This window comes from Scatophagus argus, chromosome 2 (genome assembly GCF_020382885.2).
Source record: "Scatophagus argus isolate fScaArg1 chromosome 2, fScaArg1.pri, whole genome shotgun sequence".
Classification (NCBI taxonomy): domain Eukaryota; kingdom Metazoa; phylum Chordata; class Actinopteri; family Scatophagidae; genus Scatophagus; species Scatophagus argus.
In genome coordinates this window covers 21,539,653-21,566,820 of record NC_058494.1, presented here as the reverse complement: position 1 = coordinate 21,566,820, position 27,168 = coordinate 21,539,653, and the positions used below count along the sequence as shown (strand labels likewise).

Genomic DNA, 27,168 nt, shown 5'->3' with positions numbered 1-27,168 from the left:
GTTCTTGATTATCCACCCCTAAAATATAATACTCTATTTATATGTAAATTTTCAAAAAGTTTTAGGTTGGTTTAACCATCCACACATACAGTGTGTTAACTGGCTTTGCAGCTTTTTCAGTTTTCAGGCAATTTCATTTAAAATGGATGTTCTCAGTCTCTCGGAGACCACAACCTTATCTTAATTTAGCCTTTACCCTTGAAATGAATGTTCACTGTTTAGTCTTAGAAGATTTAAGTGAGCGTGATCACACATTCTGTTAAAAATCCACATTTCAAGCAAAAAGTGACATCCTAATGTTTGCTATCAGATCTTCTACGTTCTCAAACATTTACTGCTATATTTGCTCACACAAGTACCGCTTTGCCTCAGTTTTCCTAAAAAAAAATTATTTATTGAATCGTCACGATGATCTGGGCTCCTTTTAAAACTATGTCGAAGCCTGTCAGCGTCTACCCTGAGAGAAATAACAGCATCTATTCTCTCAAGTGTCATCAAAGCTTTTCAGCTGTCTTCCCTTTTCATCAGGGTGGAGTCTTAAGCTCTTTCCAGTTTCCTTAATTAGAATTCACAACCTTACTATCATCTCTTTCTTAGAAAATGTTATTTAGAAACTATTTTTAACCCTTGGTGGATACAACAAGTGCAAAGGAAATATAGATTACCTTATAAACATATTACATCATCATCTTTTTGGAATATTCTCTGGCAAATACAATGATTTACCTTAACCCACCAATGTTTTTTACAAAAAGATGTAGAATATCCACTTTTCAACATGTTCTGTATTCTTTCAACTTAGTTTTTTAAACTAACTTCTCAGAACACAGTTGTTGTAAATTATCGCAGAACAAACCAAACTGAATTTAGTAGTAGTAGTAATTCCTCAGCTAACCTTGTAAGGATTAAAGTTCCCAAGTGGACTATTTTTTAGGTTCTTTTTATTCTATTATTCTGTTTTCTATTTGGATGGACTTGCTGTGAGAAGCATGACCAAAGGTGCCCCTTTACACTTCCCTTTTAATTGGTGTTACTGAGTTTTCAAACGCTGAGCTTGAGGCATGCTTAACCTTCTTTTGAGATAACAGTAATGGCATTCAGTCTGAGATTCCCTGCCACCATCATTTACTGTGGGTCTATGCCTCTTTTAAAATACATCAAGTACTTGAGGCAGATAATTCAAAAATGTGATACTATCTTTTTTTGCTCCTTTTGATATTTTACTGACCAAATTTCTCTTTGTAAAAATTAAAAACACTCTTCAGATGAAGATCTGCTCTCTGGTCTGAGTATCTCCTTGTCCTCTGGTTGTGTTCCTGAATATTTTAAGACTGTTAGCCAGAGTCATGTAAGGACACTTCTGATCTCACCAACCATGATCCATTTTGAAATGGCCTTTCACTTCCAGAGTTTTTAACAATAGTGTCTCTGTACAAATCATCCTAAATACATGTTTTTAAATAAAATTCTCTGAGCAGCACAGGACAGAACCGGCCATTGTCAGGGCTGTAAATGACATCACAGTGAATGCTGATTCTAGCAAGGATGTTGTGTTATCCTTGACCTTTGTTCAGCTTTTGATACCGTTGATGATAGCATTTTCACTGACAGATTGAGGTGATGGGTTTTTCCTTCTGTTTGAAGAGAAAAGGCCCTCTGTCCATAGTCCTCTGTTTGTCTCCCAACAGTCCTTCAGTACATGTTTAGTGCCTCAAGGCTCAGTCATTGGAATGATTTTTGCTTTGTAAATGCACCTCAGTGCCACCTAATCAGGAGACGTGACATAGCCTTACAACCAAAGCTCATGACACACTTAAAAGGTCAAGGAAAAGGTCAGCACTAATTTGTGAAACCACTGCTACGTAAAGCTAGTTCCTTTAAATGTTCAACATGGGCCTTATTTTACTTTCATTATTGGACCCACTCGGTTAAGTGTGTTAAATTCTTAAAATCTCAAATAAATCTGGTATATAGAGTGAAATAAAATGAAACAAAAAAACTGAACCAGCCTTAATAAATACTGGATCAGTCTTGCAATGTAAACACCACGGTGAAGTCAAACTGTGAGCAAGTTGTTTGAGAAAAGACTATATACCTCCTTAACCTTAAACCTTCTTTCTAACACGTTTGAACAAAGAAACATATTAAGATCCATGCAGAGTCCAGAATTCAGGAACTCCATAATGCTTCCACACAGTGCTGTTTTTGGACATAAGAGCTTCATTAGAACACTGTGTTGTGTCATTAACTGTAGATGTTTCAGGTTTTGAATTGGGAAGAGATTTGCGAAGCTTGAGCTGTCTGATGACTTTCTGGTAAAATGAATTGTCGGCTGAGATTACATGCAAATTATGATTCTTTTGTTTTCCTGTGAAAAATGGACTCTTACAGTGTATATGAAGAAGCAAAATCAGGAAACGTGAGGTTTAATTTGGCAAGAGGGGTATGTCTTCTACCTGCCAGCTTGCCACAGACAGCGGATATTAAAATGTTGCGTGATGGGTGTAAACAAAGGAGATGTTAGCATTAATGAAAACTGAAGACAGTGAAGTCTGTGGATTATCCTGAATAACTAGGATGTTGTTTATTTAAAGGCATGTAGGAGTTTTCTCTCATCTCAAAATACACACCAAAACCATTTGCATGACCAGACACCACTAGAGGTGAGAGATTTCATTTATGTGTGTGTGTGTGTGTGTGTGTTTTTTAGTACATTTTAGAATTGGTCCAGTAACCATTTCTAGTATTCTCCCATTGACTCCCATCAAAACGTAGTGCTTGCATTGTTCCTTCCTTCCTGCAAAGAGTCAAACCTGGGAAAGTCAAATGTCAAAAACAAAAAGCAATTTAAACATGCCCTGTCAACATAATATCATTTCCCCTCAGGTTACACATCCTCACATACCTGGTGTCAGTGCTGGAGTCGAAAAGAAGACACAGTATTAAATCCTGAAATCTAATCGTCTGTCAGGTATTTTTGAATCATTTTGATTAAGGGGGATTATATGGGAGATACAAAATATATTGTGGCCATTTTATCATTCAGACAGTGAAAATCAGACCAGTGTCTATTTATAAGCACTCTATTTTTAGCCACAATGGTGCCACAGAAATTGACGCATTGAAAAAGCGGCACACGTGACTGACTTAGCCCATGTACTTGCCTGCCTCTACTTCACTGCGTCCATCGTTAATTTTCCTCTGTCCAACTTTTTTTCTATTCTCCCTCCCTTATATTAGGTCTACCTCATTTTCTTTGCCCATTCTTCCTTTACCTGCCCTCTCATTCAAATCCTTTTCCACCTCTCTCTCTCTCTCTCTCTCTCTCTCTCTCCCCTCCTCTCCATTCAGTCGTGAAGCACTGACTACACAGTCACGTTTTGCTTCATACTTTCACTAACCCCTGAAGGCAAGCCATTTCAGGATATTTCACAGCAGAGCAACACACCGACTCTGTCACTCTCATGGACGTGAGCACACAAGCCAGCTCACAGACACGCAACATACCCCAACACACACATGCTTGCTTCTTTTGCCTTCGCACGTGTGTCCTTAACCTGCCACATCTGATAGGGTTCTACCACAGCGAGACGTTTTGTGTGCCGTTTGCAAATAAGCCAAGCAGCCACAAAAGCAAGGATGGGATTTGCTGAAGGCGAGAAACAACGCAATTCATAAATGTATGAATGCAGCAGAGCTAAAAATAAAATCAGTTTTATTTATCCATATTCTACAAGCCCCCCCACCTCACCCCACACCCGCTTTACTCCCACTCTCCGCGGCCAAAATCATTCAGCTCATGCTTCTGCTCTGCTCTCTGAGGAGATGTGCTAAAAATAGAGGTGTTTCCCGTGCACGTTTCAGAATTATTTCCCTCAGTCTCTAAGCCTCTCTCCCCCTCCCTGCCCGTCTCTCGCTCTCGCACAAACTCTCCATTCTCTTACAGTCCTCTGTCAGCCAGATACACATACACACTATACACACAGTCATTTAATTTGGCTACTTAATTTATTCTGCAGCACAGGCAGGGAGCCATGTTCTTTATCTAAACATACACATATACACACACGCATAAATAAAATCAACCCAATTTGCCATTTGTTAATAGCTATTTCTGTTCCAACAGTAACTACTTTGGCTCAGAAACACATAACGTATGCAGTTTGTTCATTTGTGAGATTGATAATGCACTTTCTGAAGGTAAACGCAATCCACCCTGTCTCCGAGAAATTCAGTCGATGTACTGCTAATTTGTTTTACCACATACATTTTGAGTTTGACAGAGACAGAAGCACCCTGCTCAAGGTTAGAGATTTTGATTCAAGGTCAAGGAGTTACAATTAGGAGTACAACCTTGTATATGCAGTGCAACATGAAAGGAGTACACATATTGAGTATATAAATGGAAAAAATTAAAAGGCAAGAATACATTCATTTTAATGGGTGTTTCCTGTGCACGTTCCAGAATTATTCCGGTTAAATAAAGGTTGATAAAGTAAACACACACTGTTTTCTGAATCGGGGTGGAGGTCAGATATGCAGTTTGCTTTGTGGGCTCTTGTGTAGTTATTACCAATTAACAAAAAAATAAAAATGAAAATACTGTGGGGGATTTTTATGCTTTCATGCCAGCAATAGCTGTGGACAGAGGCACTATGTTTTCAGGTTGTCCGTCCACTGCTCTGACTGTTTGTCTGTCTGTATGTCAGTCAGTTTTCCCCAGTCTTATGAACACGAAATCTCAGGAATGCCTTGCAGAGATTTCTTCAGAACAACTGATCAAAATTGGGTGGCCAAAGGTCAGTGTGACCTTACAACCATAAATCAAGACGTTGTGCACTAATCGTGACAAAATGTGGCACAAATGTCCATTAGGATAAAATGACAAAGTGATGACATTTTATATTTGAAGGTCAAAGGTTCAACTTCACTGTGACCTCATAATGTTTTCTGGTCATTATTCAACACCATGACTCAGGAACAGAAGGGCAGATTGTGACCATATTTCACAGTTGGTCAGATACTGAATTGGTGACACTTGGGTGCTCACCATGAAACTGTGCTGACTCTATAGATCTTCTGCACTGCTGGTGCACATGTGTATGAAGCATCCGTGTTTCAGAATTTGTAGTTTCCATGGCATTATGACCATCCATCCATCTTCTACAACGCTTATCCGTCAGGGTCGCGGGGGAGCTGGAGCCTATCCCAGCTGACTACGGGCGAGAGGCGGGGTACACCCTGGACTGGTCGCCAGTCAATCGCAGGGCCAACACACACACAAGATAAACAACCACACACTCTCACACGCACACCTAGGGGCAATTTAGAGTAGCCAATTAACCTAATGTGCATGTTTCTGGTATTGTGGGAGGAAGCCGGAGTACCCGGAGAAAACCCACGCAGGCACAGGGAGAACATGAAAACTCCACATAGAAGGGCCCAGACCGGGATTCGAACCTGGGACCCTCTTGCTATGAGGCGACAGTGCTAACCTGGCATTATGACCACTGACAGGTAAAGTGTAAAACAATGACATTTTGTCATTGAAGTTGATTTGTTAGAGGCAAAAAAAAAAAAAAAAAGGGCAAACGTAAGGATTTGAGCAACTTTGACAAGAGCCAAATTGTGATGGCTAGACGACTCCAAAACTGCAGCTCTTGTGGGATTTTCCCAGTCTGCAGTGGCCAGCAACTACCAAAAGTGTGCCAAGGAAGGAACCAGCAACAGGGTCATGGGAGGCCAAGGCTCACTGATGCATTGAGGCACGTGGGGAATGAAGGGTGGCCTGTCTTGCCTGACCCAGTAGAAGAGTGACTGTAGTTCAAACTGCTGAAAAATTAATGCTGGTTCTGTCAGAAAGGTGTCAAAACACACAGTGCATCATAGACGCAGACCAGTCTGGGTGCCCATGCTGTCCACTGCGAAAAGTACCTCCGGTGGGCACGTGAGCATCAGAACTGGACCACAGAGAAACGGAAGAAGGTGGCCTGGTCTGACTGAATCACCTTTTCTGTTCCATCGTTCATCTTTCAGCTGGTTAATGTGCCTTGCCACACTGCAAAAAGAAGGTTCAAGGTTTGTGGAACATAACAACATAACGTAACATCTTTTTTTAGATTTCAGGTCATGTTATTAGATCCAAAAAGCACCTGTTGGCATTTGGTTAGCACACCCACTGTTGTCTTTAGCACTAGCCTCTTTAAGCCCAGCTTTTTCTGAGAGTGGAAACAGATACATTTGGTGAACGGGTAAATATAAGGTTAATTGTGGGCCCACTCATCTGTACTAATTAATGCTTCTTTATAGTGTTCATAAAAAAGGCTAAAAAGCTTTGAGGAGAATTATGTTTCCTTTTAAATGTTGCAATTTGCTATTGTGAATAAGTCATAATTCTATTCGTGCTTGAAATCATGTAAAATTAGCAGCTTTACAGATTTTCACAGTCAGACATTGCAGAAGTGACTGTATGTAATAAGATTTGTGAAACTAATGCAGTAGGACTCATTAAATAAATGTACAAAGGACTGAAAAAGAAATGGAAAGTGATAAAAAGATTGCTCATAAAAAATTATAAGCAACAGGAGTGCAGTGGTTTTCATGCGTTATTACCAGCTCATAGAATTTAATGGCCAGAAAGTCACAGCTTCACTCTTAGTTTGGTGGTTAAAAAAAAAAAAAACTCACTTTTTGTCTTGAGTTATTATAACTGCTCTCTTCTCCTTCCTAAGAAGCTGTTATTTTTTTTGCTATTTAAACTGATTCATAATACATACATACACGCATATATATATATATATATATATATATTTAATTTAACTGAACCAAAGTTCCCCAAAATGACACAGTAGTTATGATGGGGGCAAAGGAGGAAGAGAGGTTGTCGTATGGAAACACAGTCTGCATATGGAGGATGTTGAGGTGGAAGGATAGGTCAGTAAAGCTGAAGATCCCTGTGTGACCAAGATGTTTTTGACCTAAACCTAACTGCACCATAATCATAGTCTTTGACAAATTCTTTGACAAATGGTTTTGGAGCAAATAATTTCATCCCGATCGACCAGGTATCAGATCAGAAAATACCTCTTTGTTGTTCCAGACAGTGTGGACAAATTACATAGTTTGTCATTAACTTGGAAGGACCTGTTGGTTATGAGATACAGTATGTTAACAGAGTCAGCAAACATGGACTGTTACATTACTGCAATGTGTGTGAACCCACACATTTCAAACACCCTGAAACAAATACAGAATCAGTTGTGGGGGGAAAAAACCAAACCCAATATTCTGACTTGTAAAAGACAGACAGCAGTGTTTGACAATCACCTTGTGATGGTTTGTCACAAAACAACAACAGTAATTCACCATCATAAGAACATCTCAACTGAACTTTTTGTTTCCATGCATATCTTTTTTTTATATGATTTTCTCTATGCTATAGCCCAGGAAAGACTGGTTGCTGTCAGTGCCCTGTAAGTGTGTTAAGGCATGTTTGCTACTGGTAGCAAAGTAGCAACAAGATAACTTGACAACAGTGTGAGCTCAGACCTAATGGAAAGTCTGTGTCACTGCGAAGCTGATGCCCATGAGAAGATATCAGGTGTTGTGAATGATGGGGTTGCATTAGCAGAAAATGGGAGTTGTTGTTGATGTTTGACATCGACATATATTCCGCCTTGTGCACCTCAGGTGGTCACTGAGTTCTTCAAGATGATAATATGGGGCTTCTTGACTAAAAGCCGTTTCACCAAAGGACACTGTGGATGACTTTGGAGACTCTGTGAGGACACTTCCAAGTTAAAATCATTCTTTGAAATTAAATTAACATTTTTCTTATTTCTCTCAATTTTTTCCTCTTCTTGTGCTTCCTGTTCTGAATTTTAGAGTTAGTAATAGCACCGTTCCCAAATTATAGCAATGAAAACAATAAAACAGTAGAAATACCTCAAAATTTAACCTAGGTGCTGTACTTCATTTAATGTTCTCTTCCTCTATGAAAATGTAAAAGATTTCAAAGCATCTATTTGTGGATATAGCACTGAATTATACTAGAGCAGCCAGGGAAAACTCGGAATCGGTTAGGTGCTTCAGTCTGGTCAAATGTGAAATGTCTCATGGTGGTTACTTGACATGGCCTGATGAACCATTCTGTAGGTGACACAGAATAAGGGTTGTCGATCGAAGGTGTTGACTTTGCGAGGTTTGTGTAGAGGCTCCCATTGAATCTGTAACTGGATGGCTAGGAAGTTGGAATCTGCTCCAGGGTCACTCAACAATGGAACAGTGTGAGGATTTGTGAGTCCCAGTATTGGCGTGACGCAGAGGAGACCACATCTTGGATGAAGGGTTTAGCTCACCAGGATCTTATAGATGAAAAGTGAGATTCCTTTTTTAATGGAAAGTGGAACACAAAATGGTCACTCTGCTGTCACTCTGCTGTCACGAAGGTCGGTAGATAGATAGATAGATACTTTATTGATCCTGAGGGAAATTCAAGTAGGAGCACTGGAAGCTGTTACCAGCTTAGGGAAAAGAGATGAAGATGGTAACCAGAGTATTTCATGGGACTCGGTTGCCAAAGGGTTCTACTTCTTTCTTTCCCAGAGGCATCTATCTATCCAGATATAAAAATGATAAAAATGTGATTTATGATTTTTTTATCATAAAGAGAGAATGCATTCCACTTACTCTCAGCAACTAGAGTCCAGAACTTGATGGAGTATTTGGCCACCTTCCATCTACACTGGACCAGACTGAAGAGCCCCTGAGTAGTCTCTCTGCTTGCTCGAATTTTTCAAAAGATCAACAGCGGTAAATTGTAAATACTCATGTATTTATGTGGCACTTTTCTAGTCCACAGACTTTACAGCACTTGCCACATTCAACCATTTGCACACATATTCACATACTGCCATGCATGGTGCCAACTTGCTCATCAGGGGCAGCACAGTGCTTCCTATCCAAAGCACTCAACAGTATTTCTATGCTCTGTCCTTCACACAAACATTCTCACACACTGAGGTAATATCAATTAGGAGCAATTTGGAGTTCAGTATCTTTCTTGAGGACACTTGGCATGCAGCAGGAGCTGGATATTGAACCACTGACCTTAAAATTAGTGGGAAATCCGTTGTACCTCTACCTCCTCAGCCACAGCTGTCCCAAATACCAAAGAACACTGAGTGATGAACAGCTGACAGGCACTTGGACCCCTGGAGAATCATCGTACACATAGATTGAGTCAAGGATCCAGCACAGGGAAGGAGCGAGTTGACACATCGAGCCGCATAGACACCTCAGTAGGCCTGCTGGAGAAGAAAAGCAGCTGAGATTTCTCACAGATGGCAACCACAGCGTTTTCTTGACAATTAGCTTTTTTCTTAGAGAGCCCAGAGGCAAACTTAAGCGGGTAAGGGACAGGCAAAGAATCAATGATCAGGAATCAGGCAGGCAAGTAAATTGGGAAAACAAAGGGATGCTGGAATGCTTAGCAGAGTGCAAAAGACAATCTGAAGAAATCAGAAGGAAAAGGGAGTAAGTAAATGGAGGGCAGGTGATAAAACTGGGGTGGAAGGGTTGTGAAAGGACAGAAGGAAGTGGCTAGGTCTGCAACAACAGGATACTTGGGTCTTTTTTACAAGTATATGGACATTTTTGGAAACAAATATTGTCCTCTACATTTTGGCCTTTTGTCTCCATACAAACTGAGTTTTGCATTGTTAAAACTGAGATTTTTGACACTTTCTGAAATGACCATGCACCTGGAACAATGACAGTGATGGTCTACCACTGTGTTTACATTTGGTTAACACTGCCAGGCTGTGTGACAGTAAAGTGTCAAATAAATAAAGGAGATGATTTCATTTTCAAACAACTATCAATAAACAAATAATTAGCTACTATTGTTTATGTTTTTAGTTAATACTGCCAGAGGAAAATAAGCCCACTACAGAATTACAGTGAGACCACAAGAGATTTGTGACAAACTTTCTAACCCGCCTATTAAATTTGCTCTAGCATTGAATTTGGTGTCATTTTTACTAGCAAGTGACACCCTTGAGGCCCTGCACTCAGGCAGTTAATGTGCTCATTAACATGTGATTCAGTTAGACCCACACCAGCACCATGTTAATCCACTCTCTGTTAAAAGCAGCAATAACAACCTTAAGTTGTGGCCCTTTTTGTTGCACTACTCAATCTATTATTCACTGTTCCACTTTTTTCTCCAACTCATTAGAGTCAGACGGTGAGATGAAGTAGGGTTATACTGTAGAGGACACTTGTGACTCTAAGATGTACTAGCTGATCACCTTATATTGGATGACAAATTAGTTTTTATGCTTTATGTGCTCCAGTTGTTTGATGGTGCGCGTCTATTAAGCCACTTGAGAAGTATTAGAAGCATACTTAGATAAATAGCAATGACCCACAAGAAATATTGATTGAAAAAAATGAAAATTTTGATGTGATGAACAGAGGGCGTTACAAACATATGATAGAAATTGCGTGTAGAATTTTTTTACCTTAGGTATCATCATACATGCGCTTTGGAAATCTTTGTGTCAAAGATGCTGTCTGACATTGGTATTGAATCCACATTGATTTCTGACAAAATGCTTTTCACATTTACCACTGAGTAAAAATGAGATGTGTGCTACATCAGTGCAAAAATCTATACTGATTGATTGACTTGTATCCATTGTGAAAAAGTTACTTTACATTGAAATTTTATATAGATATATCTATAGATATATACACAGTGAGAGATCGATCGATATACACACAATATGTAATAGGAAATGGTAAATGATCCACTAGTATAAACATAAACCCATCAGTTAGACATTTATAGCTCATCAAATCAGTCCTCTGTAAAAGCTGTATGTGCTCGCTGTGCCAGCTGCTGGTTTAGAGGATTGTTCCAGTTTAAATACTGCTGTAAAACACTTTGCAACTTCTGTTTGATAAAATAAAATATTTTTATCATTTGTGGGACATCCTATATGCACTTATGTTTTATTTTTTTAAAAGGAAAACAACTGTGAGACTTTAACATCAGATCATGACCAAACAACAGCTTAATATCTAATGGGAGCCAATTGTGCTCGATGCCACTCTGTGCATGTGTACATGCACTCACAGACAATAACCCAGATATCCTCAGATCGAAGTAAACGTAGGCTTAAGAATAATATGCCTTGCCTGACAATGTTCAGCAGAATAATAATGGAATCGTCAAGCTAGTGTCGGATTAAGGAAACCACCTGTCTATGTTTTCTTTGATTTTTCTGTCAACCTGTCAGGTTGAGCTTGTCTGTCTGTTGGACTAATCTTCTTGCAATTGCTCCATTGATCCGCCACCTCCTTTGAAACTATATGCCTGTTAACATGTAAATAAAAACATGCTTTGAGTGCAGAAAGGAAGATTTGAGGTGGAATAACTGAACACACATTACGTTTAAGCTTGTATGGAGGCCCATACTTGACTTTTCAAAAGATAAAGACATAGTAAAAATTACATGAAAAAATAGCCAAAAATAACAACTTTACAAGGCCCACGTATGGAGGATCAAGACAGGCATATTAGGAAATGAATGAATTAAGTAACATAAAATTCTCATTTTTTCATTTGCTTTTTGTTTATTTATGTTAAGTAAATGCAATTACAAATACTTTACTACTAAACATGATTACTTCTCTCATCAAAATAGTATGGCACCCCTTCATGTCATCTTGAAATAAAAACAACTAAATGAGAAAGAAAGCCAACATAAACCAACTTACAATGACTATGTATGGAAGACAAAATCTGAATCAAGATAAACAGATTAATGAATAATGCAATATTATTACAAATAAGACCAACAATAATTGGTTTACTTAAAGATCCAGTGTTTAGGCTTTAGTAGCCTATTATGGTGAGGTTGAAGATTGCAACCAACTGAATACCCCTCACCTCATCCAGTAAAAATCCAAAATAGGTGAAAGAAACTCTTTTGAGTCAGTGTTTGGTTTTTCTGTCCCGGGCTAAAAACATGCAAACACGTAGAAACATTGCAGTGCAACAAGACCTAGACTGTGGAACAGGATCACTCCTGTGTAGATATAAAAGGCTTATTCTAACAGGCTGACAGACTCCTTTTTTCATATTTATTTAGGTCTTTATTTTCATTTTGTGTATTATTTTCCACTATATCTGCCAATAGAGACAATGGACTTTTAATGTGTGATATACATTCCATTTGATTCTCTGGTGTTAGTACAATTTAACTACTGAAACTGACCATTTTTGTTAATTGGCATATTCCTTGTTATGGTCATTTTCAACTACAACCTGAATTTCAATAAATACAGGAGTAAATCAAGATGACTATTTTACATACAAGATCATTCTTTTTGAGATGGAGTATTGCACAGAAGGTTGGAAAAAAAATCTAAATTGTCTCTAACAGCTGTCGAAAAAGAGCTCCTGTGATCCCTGCAAATTCTCAAAGCTGCTAAAACTGACTGTGACCAACGGTCCTGAGAAAGTACTGACTGCTTCTGGCAAAAAACAAAAACAAAGCCTTTTTGTACTCAAATATAAAGGAGGTGAAAATTTGCATATGCACAGAAGTGAATACACAATGACTTCACCGGCACAGTCAATGTATTGCCATTGTTTTCCAGATTAGATTTCTCTGTCTTGTCATCCTGGGACAAATCCAGTGTTCTTCTAGTCCATCCCCAGTGAAGTACCTTTGAGAGCTTCAGTTGTGAACAGCATAAATCAGACTAGAAGCCATTTTCTGTAACTGCACACTGCAAGCCTCCAGGGGCCAAACAGATTAACTACTAGAAACCATTTTTATACAGAGGAAGAAACCAGGTGAAGAACCAGTTCAAATCCGGCACTGTGGATTGGAAATTATGCAGTTATTTAGGTTGAAGTACTGACTTTTACCTGGTGCTCAAGAGTGATTTCAGACAGTTATTAACTGTGAAAATCTATTAACAGCTCTTAAATGACTTCAATTTGTTCAAGTAATTTTGCTCCACAAAAATTTAGAGGTAAAAAAACAGAGCTACCACACCAACATGCTAAATCTCATGTGGGTGTAGATACCTTCAAATTAAAGTTAATTAATCTATGAATCAAATTCAATTAAACAAATTAAACATTGTGAGAAATGCAGTTAATTGCTTTCCTACCAAGAGTTAGATGAGAAGAGTGATACCACTCTCGTGTCAATACATCAATTATGGACTCAGAGCCAGGAGGCAATTAAGTTAGTTAAGCATAAGTGCTGTAATAGTGGGAAACAGCTAGCCTTGTTCTCACCAAAATTAAAAGATTCCATCTGCCTGTTGTATGCCCTTCGTACTCAGACAGAAATGTGGTTGTACATGGTGTAACTTTTTCTTCTCTAATCTTCCTCCTCCTGCCAGTGTTTATGCTAACCTAACTAAACTAATTGCCTTCTGCATCTAGCTCCATAGTTTATGCGCAGACATACATCTGGTATTGATTCCAACATCTAGTCATATTTCTTTCAAGTTTAAATTTGACATTTAAACCTCACCACCCTCTGGTTCTGTCTCCCTGGGAGGTACGGAGACTTTGAATTTGTTGTGCCACATGGCAGTGATGATGCTGCAGATTTTATTGCAAGCTTTGATGCACTTCTTCTTTCTTTCACAGAGACAATTTCATAGTCGATGAAGTTTTACTGAGACGTGATTATTGCTGGTTGAAAACTTTCCCCAATACACCACCTAGATGACTTGAAATACAGTCAGCTGTGGCAATTTTTGTTAGTCTCTGGAGGCGGCTGTTGCCTAGAGGTTGGAGAAACGGTTTGTGAACATAGGTTCGCTTGATCAGCATTGAATAATCAACGCACATGGCTGCCCACTGCTCCTGTTTGTGTGTTCACTGCATGTAATTTGCTGGGTGTTGCATGTGTGTTCGAACCAAGGCTGCTTTAAATGCAGAGGAGAAATTCAGTGTATGTAAAAATATACTGACAATAAAGCTAATTCTTCTTCTTCCTCATCTTCACTTCTCTCAGGAAAAGACAGAATCGTCTCCAGTTCCCTTTTCATTACATTCCTTTTTCATTTGCCTGCCATACAGCTGCTGAAGAATCACCAATCTTACCAGAAGTGCTCTGTATTTAATTTACTTCTACAGTGTCAAGGGCACTAGGCCACTGCCCTCAGATGAACATTTGTCTGTTCTGTCAAATATTAACTGAAGACCCATCATCTCACCAGTAATAATTTGAGCAATTTGTGCGAGATTTTATCAGTTATAATTAAGTCAGTCACCAGCAATCAGCCAGATGTCCTTTTTTGGGGGTTTACCAAGTCACATTCAAAGTTTTGGTTTTGTTCAAACAAGACCTTGAGTAGTCATAAAGTATAACCACATCATTTGGACACAATCTTTAGGTTTTAGGGTGTAGTTTGTATGTGACCACCAGTGTGCTAAAATAAGATAAAGTTAATGCAACCTCCCTCACAGTTGAGCCCTGTCAACACTGTTATCAACATTTAGAAAATTAATTTTTGATTTTCGTGAATCAATGCAGATTCATAGGAGATTGTAGGAATCAAGATTCTTGTATCTTTTTTATCAACCCATGCCAATTATAAAGGAAGTATTTGTATCAGTTCTATCATATAGACATAACATCACTCACAATAAAATCGCCCACGTTGTCCGACGCACACATCAGCAGGTTTGACAGATGCTTGAAGTCAAGCTGTTGCAACACAAAACAACATAGGCAAGTTGAAGATAGGCTTCTCTCATCTCACAAAATCATCTCCCCCGCAAATCTGCTCACTGTGATTATCACATCTGATCACTTGTGGTGCCATCAGCAGGTGAAAGTGTAAGCCCAGCATGCTGGAGAATCAGTGGCTGCCAGATCATTTAATTACCCTGCACCCAGCAGGTGACACACATCTGGGACAGGACTGGACTTTAATTACATTCAGCCAATGCCATATTAACTCTAATTATAAAAGCAAATGTACTAAAATGAAATGCCACAACCACTGAAGGCAAATGAATGTCTCCAGACAGACAATAAGGCTCAGTCATGGCGGTGGAAAATTGGAGACAAAGAATTACAAACAAAGAAAACTGAAATCAACAGAGCAAACTGAAATCAAAGTGATTCAGTTCACACCTAATTTATCACCGGGGATTAAGGGGAATTCTGAGAAAGACCCATTTGTTGGCGTAATAACATCGGTTCCCTTGAATACACCAGTCCTTCTTGAGAGTCTTAGTTTGGCATCATGTGGTTGTAATTAAATGCCTGACTGGTCTTTTGCCTCAGTGCCTCTTCTCGTACCAGCAGTATTTTTTTTTTTTGATTTGTTTCATGCGCAGGTGACACAAATCTGACATGCTGCACATTTTTCTTTTGAGTCTTTGCTTCCAACCCCCAAAGGGGTTGAGGTGCAAAGTCACTAGGTAACACTTTTCATGGATTGTCTGTGAATGCAAAGATCACCGTCTGCTTGGACTGAAAGTGTGTAATCACGCAGGAGCAGCCTTTCAGTTAGTACAGCCAATATTTAATGAGAATAATAACTCGTCATGCTCACAGGTGTTGTTAAGTTTATGTGAGCGAGGTAGCTGGAATTCAGAGGATAGACTCAGACAGACAACTGAGGAAGAAGCACAAGGGCTAAAGAAGAAGACTAACCGGTGACACTAATGGTGAAACTAATCAAGGGAATCATAAAGACAGGAGACGAGACAAAGATGGGAAGTACAATGCAAAATGTGACACACGAGGAGAGCGAGCTACAAAATAAAATGCTTAACAAAATCCAAAACCGATACTGGTGTAACCTGATGAGTAGCGACAGAAAAGCAGATATCAAATTATGCCGAAAACAAACTTCTTTTATCTCACTTGGACATGACCACAGATGGAGTTCCTCAGGTAAAGTGAAGAAGTGAACCCTCCTGTTTTAATTGGACAATTAATGATGAGACACCACAGCATTATCTCCTAATTAGCCCAAATGAGTCATCTGATATGAGTCATTCTCAGAAATATAACGAGACTGATTTAGCCACTTCTCTAATCTTACTGTTTTCATGTGACGGGAGATAATTGGGCAATGTCAACAATGGTTGGCAGCAATGGTTTTATCCTTCACCAAGAGTAGGCAAAATTCATGAACTGATTATTTAATCAGCACATTACCATATGAAATGCAGTGATAGCTTCAGTGGTACCTCAAACATCACAGGTCAACACCACTGAAGGGTAGAATATCATTAATGTGAAGTCTCTTGCTGAGGTCTGCAGATTATTGAGTGTGTCTCAGGTGCCCCTGGAAATTGTAGTCCCCATGAGACGCTACAGCTCGAGGTCCCCCACAGAGTCTGGATTAAGACAGAACCTGAGAACTTTGGTCTGCTGAAATCTGTAATTACTGAGATTGGCTGCAGCTGTGTGGCTCCAAGAGGTTTTCTGCTGAGCTGGAATGAGAACCACAGTTGTCAACCTTTACATTCTCACACATTCTCAGTTTACAGTGATAACAGGGAAAGTGCTACCATTTTTGTCATCATTTAGAAGGGGTCTTTGATCTTATGCAGAAGTAAAAGACAACAAGGTTGAAAAGTTGTTTGTTAAAATTGTTTTGGATGCAACAGGGAAGAACAAACTAAGTACAACACCTAAAAGCGAAAATGAAGAAATAGGCCTACTAAGGTGGTAGTCATGAGTGGAACTTGTTTTTTTTTAACATAACCTCTAATCCTACAATCTTAGTATGAAATGATCTTGGTGCTAAAAGGCTAGCATGCTTAAACCAGCCGGCAACATTTGCGGCTTAGGTTAAAGCATGAAAACCTGCTGTTTAATCAATTCCTTACACTTTTCTTCTTGTATATTTGGATTTGGAGAAGGAATAACACCCGAACCTTTGTTGTTACCTTAGCTCCCAGCACAGTGCTTCATCATGCAGAGTTAGCCTGTGTGGCTAGTTAGGGTTGCTTAGTAAAGTAAAGCTAGATAATCAAAAAGTGGGTTACAGAAATAGGAGGAGGAGAATCAATACTAGATTTTTACACTAGCAAAATGAAAGTAACTGCATTTTACATTCATGGAATTCTCTAGTCTGAGGTTGTATTAGATGTATCCATCAAATGAGAGGATTTATGGAATGAAAATCAGCCTCAGCTGCAAGCAGAATGACCCAAGAATACAGCAGGGGAGGTGATCTGTTGAGGTGCACATGCACACACACACACACACACACACGCACACACACACACACAAGCCTTTGACACCAATTCCATCACCGTTTCACCCTCAGCCTGCCTTATCTATTAAAGGGCGGTTCCCATGAGGAGTCCTGCAGGAGGTCAAGGATATCAGTGCCTGTAATCTCCCAGGACAGAAATGATACAATTTCAGTTAACTGTCTCTGGACAATAATGACATTGCAATGCCTGTAAAATTCTGAATCATGTGCCTCCATTGTAATACTGGTCTTCAGTCTTTCAGTGGTGGTCACTGTTGCCTGACACCTTTACCATTAGGCAATATGATTCACTAAAAACGTGACACTAGGTCCCCCATGGTGATAACACGCTCGCTAATAGGGTGCGTTAGATATTGATGGAGGTCACACAGTAAAGACGGTAAAGTGGTTTGCTACAGTCAGAGCTCCAGGAAAGAAGAAAAATAACAGACTAAGAGCAAACGAGACTCCTCAACCTGATCATTCGCTTGTGGGCAGGTTCTAAATGAAGGTATCAGCATCAGGCCAATATAGATAAATACAGACAGTGTCACTTGTAGCGCTTATGTTACTTTCATAGGTCACCCATGCAACTGATTATAAAAAGTCTTTCATGACCATACATTTCATCTAAAGATGATACTCAAAAATCTTTTTCTTTTTTTTCCGCATGAGAGAAAAAGGCAAGGCTTTTCCTGTACATCAAGTCGAGAGGGGAAAACTGTCAGAAAATGAAATGTTTGAGCCCCAACTTCCTGTTAATTAACTGATATTCTACAAAATAGACAAAAAACATTGATATATTTATGGCATTGCCAGTGATGACGCATTTATTTGTGTACACACTCCTTAAATATCTTTGATGAGTTTGTTATTCCTTCCTTCTCTCTGAATTTCTCATCCAAACATTAAATGTTTTGTGTATAGTTGGTTAAAGATTTAAAGATTTTGTAAATCCCATTTCCAATGGCGATTTACAACATGTTTTCAGGCATGCACCAGGCATAGTTTGGCTTTGTGCCGAGAATACCGACACACCACCTCTCACTTTGGTTATGTAGGAACCGAATGACTTGTAGCAATAGCCCCAGTGCCCCATACTCCTGCTGTACCTTCCACAGGATTCACCAAGGGACACGGTCATAGGCCTTCTCCAAGTCCACATAACACATGAAAATTGGATGAGTAAACCCCCATGACCCCTTCAGCAAACATGCAAGATGTTCCACCATTCGCAGTGCTCCTCCTGAATCTAAGCTTAGACAATCGATCAAAGCTTCCTGGTATAAACTGTCAACAGGTTAACTATATTGTAAGCCACGTGCAGGAAGTGACTGTTGTCATCTCCCACCAGTCTTTCATGTGGATTTATCCATCGACACAATGCCAGGGGTCAAATAGGAAATAATCAAATGAAATCAAAGCACAGAAAGGAAAGAGCTGAAAAGAAAAACAAGGTGAGCAGGTTAAATCAATTTGTGACAAAATACTAAAGTAAGGTGGGGAATTAAATAGAATTTTTAGTTGCTTAGAGATTGCCTCTATTGGCAACTTGATATAGCTTAGCCAGTGTCAGAAATACCTGTCCAGAACCAGTCCAGCCAAATTTTGTTTCCAGATCAAGCCTGGACAGAACAAACGATGTCGAAAATAAATAAATAAATGAATAAATAAACCTTTCAAGATAAAGATGTTAAAAAGGCAACAGGCAGAACTGAAGAAAATGTCAAAATCATCACATCAAGGATACGTTATGATGCCTTCTCCACTCGCGTAAGCCTCATCTTACAACTTCAATGCTGAAAATTCAGTCAGTCGATCATAAATACCAACTAAGACTGTAGCCCAAGACCAAATTACCTTAAATCACAGCAGGATGAGGATGTTTGTACCAGAATGATGCAACTCTGACTGCTGCATCTGAACATTACAAGGCATTATTCAGAAAAGAAGCTGAAATCGCTTTAAAAGGGGATTTATTTATGGCTACTATCAAGAGAAGAGGCAATTACACCAAACAAAATCTCTAAAAACCTGGGGTTGATAAAGCTGAAGCAACAAACAAGTGTAGCTAAATTTTGAAAGCATCCAGTTGAAAAATCTCACCCAGTCCCTTCAGTACTCCCTCCAAAGACACTCCACTGAAAAACATGCACTGCTTGTCCATACTGACAACTCTTAGAGGGTTGGGAAATATGTGTGAGCAGCGAGTTCAGCACATTCGGCAAGCTCTCTTAGCTTTTTGAGTCTAATAACTACAAAAATAATCGGCTCTGTCAAAGGCCACAATAAACACAAGTAAAATAACCACCATAAATATGCCTCAGTCTATAAAGGCTACCCCAAAGTTCTGATAAGTTTGGTATTAATTAGTTTTTTGGAAAGGAGGTGAAACATCATGATTAACCGCTGAGCACTGCTCGCGACTGGGTCAGACGGGTGTATGGGCGGGAATTGATCACTCCGGGACAGACTTTGGCTGCAAGTGATGTCACCAGGATAAGATGGCGCCCGTATCTGAGATATATTCATTTCACTTTGGTACGGTGAATGTCAATGGTCTGTCCAGTAAACACGGTAAAACCCCACGCTGACATCAACCATCCATCAAACTATAAGTAAAACATTAAACAAGCTGACTCCAAGAATAACACAGAGAGTTATAATGTAACTCAACTTCAAGCTTTCTGTTCATCACTTTTACCCTTTTTCTTCTTCAACTCATGCAGGCAACTTAGTTCACAGATTACACTTACAGCAATACTACTTCCCATTCACTGTCTTACACTGGGTTTAGTAACTATGAGTAGTGAATTTAAAATTATGATCCCTTACACTACTCATTACTGAAAAGAGGTGAAGAGGCATGTGCAGACAGGATGAAATGGGTGGAGAAAGGCGTCAGGAAAGGATGAAAGGAAAGGTTTAAAGGACAGTGGTGGGATCAGCAATGTTATATGGTTTATAGACAGTGGCTTTGAGGAAAAGAGGTAGCAGAGCTGAAGATGTTGAGGTTGAGGACCAGGATGGATAGGATCAGGAATGAGTACATTAGAGGGACAGCCCATGTGAGATGTTTCGGTGATAAAGTTAGAGAGGCCAGGCTGAGATGGTTTAGTCATGTTCAGAGGAGGGATAGTGAATATATTGGTCGAAGGATGCTGAGGTTAGAGCTGCCAGGCAGGAGGTCTAGAGAAAGACCAAAGAGGAGGTTTATGGATGTAATGAAGGAGGACATGAAGGTAGCTGGTGTGAGGGAAGAGGATACGGAGGTTAGAGCGAGATGGAAGCCGGTGATTCGCTGTGGCGACCCCTGAAGAGAACAGCCGAAAGGTAAAGAAGAAGACACTACTCATTACTGAAAATGCCTTACTGGCCAGTACTGGATATTACACTGGTTATGATGCATCTTTGTAGAAACTGATGAAAAGAAACATGTAGAGTAAAAAAAAACAAACTTTTTGCTCATTTTAATGAAGTCTGCATACATTCTTCAATCTTTGTGCCATGTGTGATGGCGATGCTGCTGTGCTGGAGAGAAAAAACACCTTCCAACTAGGGAAAGGTCATTTCAAGGTCAAGAAAATAACAACTTGTGTAGCGCACCTTCTGCCAGTCTGAGAACATATAATCTCATTACAGGTAATGTAAAGCACTGATGCGTAGCAAGCATTTATACAACCTTGTAAACACATGCTCAAACATGTAGACACAAACACACACACACACACACACACAGTCTCTTGTTAGCCAGGAATCACTTCCTATCATTACAACAATCTCTTTCTGGTCATCAAGCTCTTAATAAGTGGTAAATTGAACATAATAGTGAAAGAAAGGTAATGAAACCAGTAATCATATACAAGGAGCTCATCGCAGATCATAAATGGTGACAGAAGTGTTTGTTATTGTTCTCATTCATCCCCTAATTATTATGTGCATACTTGTAGATAGTTATGAGGTTGTTCACTTTTACTAAGAGAATTATCTTTTACTGTTGATACCAGTTCGGAATAGAAGAGGCTGTACTTATGAGGTTTGGGTTGTGGAACGCTTTTCCTTTCATCTGTCAGCAGCCATTAAGCACCACCAGAAAACTGACTAGCTAAACAAGGTTGGCTCTCAGTACTCCCTTCTCGCTCTATGCAAATTGGTCCCTTTGATGTTGAACCAACAGCACAAGGAAGGACAGAGTGAGGAAGGGAGGACGGGAGAGAGGAGGGGAGGGGGACAGGAGGATGACGAGATGGGCTTGTTTTTAATCAGCAACTGGTTCTAATGAGGACCTGTGTCAGCAAAACAACACGACCAAGCTGCTGACTGACCCAAGAAGTATTTCAAATATTATTCATAACTCGGGAATTTTATAAAAAATGGCTTCTAGATGTTGTTGTTATTCGCTCTGGAATGTTGTTCTGGGTTTTGGCTGAAAATCAGATAAGGGCCACAGTTCGGGGGGGGCGGAGGGGCTTTGATTCTGTAAACCGTGGAGTATTTCTACAAACCCCAGACCATGTAATGAGCTGACTTTCATGAGCAAAGTCAGCCTAATTATTATCTTTTTTTTTTTTTTTTGGATGCAAGACATTGTTATACAACTTAACATCCTCACAATTGCGGGTCCTGCTGCAGGTAAGATTTATCTCTACCAGAACCGTTTCCCCCACAGTTCCTTCTTCATTTCCAGGGTTATGCATAAAAAAAAAAAGGCACCAAACGGAAGGTTATTGCATATATTATTAAATGGTGTTTCCATTAGGCAGCCATAATTGTAATGGCAAGGGGCCAAATGACATAAGCACACTTATATACACAGTCACAAACTGTGTCTCATGTGCATATACATTTGCACCCCCAGTATCATCTTACCCTACCAGGTAATAGTTGCTGGCAGATTTTTTAATTAAAAGTCAAAATGACTTGAATGAAAGCTGCTACTGTGGATGCAACTGATATATTGTAAGTTATTGCAGTTTAATTGAAGAATTAATGAAAAGAGAACTCAATTTTCTCCTAGCTGAGTACTGTGCAGCTGCAGGAAAGTGGTATGTATGTCACCCATACATAACTGTCATTGGAGAGATAGATAAAGACATGGCAGGCACGGAGACGCTGGAGAAAATTTATGACATACATTATAGACAAAAGTATTGGGACACATCGCCAGAAACATTCCCACAAAGTTGGAAGCATAGCATTGTCCAAAATGTCTTGGTATGCTGAAGCATTAAGATTTCCCTTCCCTGGAAGCGAGAGGCCGAGCCCAACCCCTGAAAAACAGCCCCTTACCATACTTGAAATCAATAATAAAGAGGTTTGTCCCAACACCTTTGTCTTTATAGTATATTCCATACATTGGATATTTACCCTAGTGAATTGCACAGAATGCAAAAGACATGAACAAATGAATTATGCAACAATCATTGATGTCTACCAAATACTGCATGTCAGTGAATATTACACAGATACAAAACAATTAAAAGTCTGGCATTCACAGATAAATAGGTTTCTTATTTATTGTAGACAAAAGAACAAACATGTTTGAACTAGAAGCTGTCATCAGCATGATCAAAGATAGAACAGACCTACAATTTAAAGCAACAGACAAGGTTCAAACACCAACCAGCAAAGATAATACATAATTTCATCATAAAAACCATCCATGAATGAAGGCAGCCTCGCATGATGAAGAAGGTGAGACCACAATAATCAGTAACAATAACAATAAAATAACAATGACAATATAACAAGCCTAAAGGCAAATATATATACAATTGAATGAGGCAAGAGACTACAGAGAGCTAATCGGTCAAGAATAATGCAGTTAGTTTTGGAGCAGTGCAGGCTTTTCTGATCGAATTAGGACTCAGATCCAATGCATCTATTCTGATTGTCTACATAAATGGATGGAGTGAATCTAGAACCAAGTGAGAAAACATGCTGCATGCATGTCAATCAATTAAAGACCTCAATATATTAGTGATTATCATCTTTATATGCGAATCATAGAATTGTTATATAAACACTGAGTAGAACTCCTCTGAGGAACCAGTGTAATGTCTTTAATTAACATTGTGAAAAAATTAAGCAAAATACTAATTACCATGACGCTATGTGAACTCACAAGATGCTCATTAAACAATCGGATACTGAGCCATCATTATATATGTAATGCATAATGCACTTACTCAGCACTGTCAGTGTAATCTAGGGTCCAAGTTCAACAGACTGACTGAAAGTCTGAGCATAATGAAGACAATTATGAGACATGTCTGACGTTGCAAATGTTCGAGGATACCTGAGAGATTACATGAAGAAAATGAAACATAACACTAGTTAGACATGCAGTTTAGCCATATGCGCGCAAGACAATGTGACTGTGCTCCAACAAAATGGAAATTTTTGAAGAGATGGAAATGATTGTAATGTTAATAATAATAATCTTGATTCCATAGTCAGTCTAACACAGAATCACAACACAGATTTAATACAAATGATTCATTCTATCTGAATTTATATGAAACTGGTCTCAGAGTGGCAGGATCTCGACCTCCTCTCAACCGCCTTAACCCTAGAACACTTACGTCGGGTGATTTTCACCCACACAATTTTGAAGTGATCGAATTTTACAACCAAATGAAGGGATGTGTTGATACTTTCGACCAAATGTGTGCTCAGTACAGCTGTGAAAGAAAAACCAAGAGGTGGCCACTGTGTGTCCTATATGGCATGATGAACGCTGGTGTGATAAACTGTATTTTATCCGAGATATTATATCGGGTAAAATATACCCAACGTTAGTGATGGTGTTACTAATTTTAACGTTAGTGTTCTAGGGTTAAGTTTGAGCCCATGTTTTGCATTAAACACAGGCAGATCCAATTAAATAGTTAATTTCTAGCAATGTGATTCTATGTATTGTTTTTTCCTCTTCAAGTCCAAGTTGTTTGTTGAAAAAAGATCTTAGTTTTGTTTTATTTGAAGTACTTCTACACAGCTTAATTGGAGGCGAAAACAACTGTCCTGTTGCTTCAAAGCCGTCACTCCAGCGTGTTGGAGGACGTCCTTTTAAACAATTTTTCCAAGTCTCTCTGCTGAATGACTTGTGAATCTTAAATTTTTGGAGCTTCAGTTGAGACCGAATGGCATCCCGTTAGTGTTTGAGTTCATATTTGTTTGTGAGGGTTTAGATTATCAGTCAGCATTTGAAACCTGTGCATCCTGGTAGGAAGGATTTTGTTGTAGCAGTTGAAGAAGAGCACTTGTTTTTGATATGTTAGTTGTCCTTATGGGTGCTGCTCCCCATTTTGTTCACTTGAGCTTCATGAAGTGGCCCTGTAGCCTGAAAAATCTGGAAGAAAACATTTTTCATTCATTTTAAAAATTCTTTATTCGTTCAGTTCATTTGTTTCACAGTAGCCATCAGCAACAACAAAATTTAAAAATGTGTTGATTTTCATTAATCTGGTTCAAAGACTTGCAGATCCACCAAGTCCACAAGGTTGAAATCTTGATTGTTAGTAATAGGCAGTGAGTGTTTTAAAAGTCCCGGTTTGGTTATGTTTCCACTGGCAGGTCAGACATTTGTGTTTTCTGTTGGCTGCAGCTGTCACAAAGTCAGTCCAAAGCAGCTGCAGATTGTTTGCGGCATATCTCCGGGTAAGAAAATCAAACATTACTGAGACTTCATTTGCATCTGCTGGGAGGCAATATGTGCTGTAGCTGATTCCCTCGATTGCAGGCAGCTTGTAAATTGGCAGGGACGGGATCAAACATTTTACATGGCAGAATATAGCATGCCTGCTGTCAGTAGCATGTGATCAAATAAAGGCAATTAGTCCTTTCGTCAACATTATTTATGCTCATTTGTTGTTTAGTCCTTGTTGTTTAGTTCTTATTGTTTAGTCTTTGTTCCTTACCACTGAGCTTCAGCAGAGCATCAAACTAGCAGCTGATTTACCCATCTAGCCCTCACCTAAGATTCCTAGCTCTGATCTGCATGACATTCTTATGGTTCATATGAAAGGAACCAGTTGAGGTAATTCAGGCATCTGATTAAGATGACCCCCGAATGTCTCCCTGTGGAGGTATGCCAGGCAAGTCCAAGTGGGACCAGGGTAGAGCCAGAACCAGCTGGAGGGATTATATATCCCCTCTGGCCTGGGAACTTTTCAGGAGGCATTGATGGAGTAAATGTCCTGTTCATCTCTTGGCATTTGTAAAAATCCAGTGCACAAAAATAAAATTGCTAGTTTTTGAAAGAAGACGTTTTCAAGGTATGAAATACCTTTAGTGTTGTTGGGAAAGAGGCAGCACATTGTATTGTATTGGTACAAAGTTCATCTTTTCAACTTCTCTCTCTTAAAAATGAAGCAATAAATACTTTAGCAGAACATAAATCTCACATTTGTGTGTCTTGTCACAGACTCAGACTTTGATGTAACTGGAATTTTTTTTTTTTTGGCTGTCTTTTTGAGGTCCTCATCACTTGTGACAGCAGTTAAAGGCAACATGACAGATGATTTAGTCCCTTGTCTGTTTCTGCAGTAAAAATGCCAGATGATAATTTCAACTCACTGCTACTCAACTAGACTTGTTGTGCACCCAAGTGTGAGGAGAGACACAGTAGAGGGTGTGGCGCTGCTGATCCAGCAGTGTTCTTAGCGCATGATGGAGACTGATGCAGTGAAAACAGTTCACACAGCTCGACAGGAAATGAAAATCTCTCCCCACGTCCAATAACCCTCCACAGTGTCTCTGGTCAAGTTGGGCAACGACTGTTTGTAAATGTGAATGGCCATGACTGTCACAGTCTTTAACACAGCCATCTATGATTTATGATAATATATTCTCTCTGATCCCACCTCTCTTCCAAGCGTACCTCAGGTGTGCCAGGCAAGCCTGGCTATGAAAGTACTAAAAGTGCATTTGGCACACCTGCAATGCACTGTGCATAGCACACTTGACTGGGATCTGTGACTGGATTCACAAAAATAGAGCCCAAGTATTTAATTCCATTATTGGCTTAGAGTGATCAGCCCATATCATAAACATGATTATTACCTCAATATTGTCACACCGCGGTGAGGTATTGTCTTGTTTTGGGTTTATGTCTCGTCATTTCCTGTTTTATTTTGAAAAGTAACTCTCCTCTCGTTTCAGGTCACTTGCCCTTCCTCATGTGTTTACAGTCTGATTGTCTTCCCGATTACCTGATTGTGTCCACCTGTTCCCCATTACCTCCATGTGTTCAAATAGTCTGCGTTTCCCTTGTCTTGTGCCAGTGTGTTTCGTCTGTGAACGTTCACGCCAGCCCTTTTCTCGTCACAGCCAAGTATTTGTTCTATGATCGACTTCCTTTTCTTGCCTCTGTTGCAGAGTGATTTTCAGTTGTAGTTAGTTTAGAAATATCCCTCGGTAATCTTTTATAGCTCTTTTGTTTTCTCTCTTCTGAGATTCGTAGCTTTCATAGCCGTGCTCCTTCTTATGAAGACAAATCCAGGCAATTTTATAGCCATTTGTTTAATCGCTCTGTGCGAGGTATATTAGGCTGAGTTTATTAAATAAAGTCAGCACTTGTACCTTCAGCTCTGCGTCTGAGTCCTGCTTGAGCCTGAACCTGACAAATATAAGTCAAATATCTATGGCTTCCAACCCTAACCCTCAAAAGAAAAACAGATACGGGGCAGAGCACAAAATAGCCTTTGACTGAAGAACAAACAATTGAAACTAAATGCCAGGTATCCAGTTACAAGTCATCCTAGCTACAAATATCATTCTTTCCTCCCACTAGTTCCAGACAAACACATCTGAGTTTATGTTCAAGCTGAACTGAGGCCAAACACAAGCTATCAGCCATCAGTTTGCAGCCACTGATGAAGGCTGTGTTTGCTGTGCCATGCTTGA

General features: G+C 39.4%; 1 long non-coding RNA gene and 1 other non-coding gene across 3 annotated transcripts; one reads left to right on the top strand and one right to left on the bottom strand.

The window, feature by feature from the left end:
• Positions 1-12,594: 12,594 nt before the first annotated feature.
• On the bottom strand, positions 12,595-16,405 carry LOC124053865. 2 transcript variants are annotated; one of them, XR_006842247.1, is made up of 4 exons: positions 16,215-16,405; positions 15,918-15,970; positions 14,685-14,747; positions 12,595-12,893 (listed from the first exon to the last, which is right to left on the bottom strand). It is a non-coding gene; the product is annotated as an uncharacterized LOC124053865 (long non-coding RNA). The 2 variants fall into 2 exon arrangements; XR_006842248.1 differs by lacking the exon at positions 14,685-14,747.
• LOC124053896 lies at positions 13,670-13,808 on the top strand. Its single transcript, XR_006842261.1, has one exon. It is a non-coding gene; the product is annotated as a U4 spliceosomal RNA (small nuclear RNA).
• Positions 16,406-27,168: the final 10,763 nt, after the last annotated feature.